Source organism: Penaeus monodon, chromosome 15 (genome assembly GCF_015228065.2).
Source record: "Penaeus monodon isolate SGIC_2016 chromosome 15, NSTDA_Pmon_1, whole genome shotgun sequence".
NCBI lineage: Eukaryota > Metazoa > Arthropoda > Malacostraca > Decapoda > Penaeidae > Penaeus > Penaeus monodon.
This window is the reverse complement of record NC_051400.1, coordinates 23,662,975-23,663,652: the sequence shown is the minus strand read 5'-3', so window position 1 is coordinate 23,663,652 and position 678 is coordinate 23,662,975. Positions and strand designations below refer to the sequence as shown.

The 678-nt window shown below is 37.3% G+C and overlaps 1 protein-coding gene across 1 annotated transcript in view; it reads left to right on the top strand.

The window, feature by feature from the left end:
• The window catches only part of LOC119581816 (procollagen-lysine,2-oxoglutarate 5-dioxygenase 1-like), a 123,695-nt gene that overhangs the window by 28,492 nt on the left and 94,525 nt on the right, over positions 1–678 (top strand). The window lies entirely within an intron of this gene.

Sequence of the window (678 nt, the reverse complement as noted above, 5' to 3'; positions counted from 1 at the left end):
CATTCTATTGTGTTTGTCCTGTGTATAGTTGTTCATGGATTCGCGGAGGCAAGAAATAAAACAAGGTCACAGGGAAACACTTTCTTCTGATTGTTTACATAAAATACATATACTTGCAGAACATCCCTTGCCGCATGCTCAATGTTCGGTTATTTTGTAACCAATGGTATCAATACGGTGAGACTGTACGATGAATAGTTAAGGATTTTTTAAACATATATGTTGCTCATGCATATGGTCCAACAATCGTTGCAGATACAGCATATATTTTCTCTCTCATAAATACGATATGAAAATTGGATTAATTGAATAGTATTGATTTACTTATATCTACATATGATGCACATAGTATTCGTATGAAGTATATGTGTTCATTGGTAATATGCGCGCACCTCTGTCATGCCTGCATAATCTTGGCTTAAACATTCTGCTACACCCTAATCTCTCTCTACGATAAGAACTTTGGTTCTCTGTCGTGTTGCGGTGAAAAGAGCATTATGTGTGGTTCTCCAAGGAAAACATCAAAATAATATCTTTCTAGGGACTGATAGCCGATTAAGGCATGCCTATCTCTCCGTTAAAAGCGCACACGCTCTAGGGAACACAAAAGCTTTGAGCTTTGTACATTACATTGTCAACCCCTGGGCACTGGAATTTTGAAACTTCTGTATTTTGTTG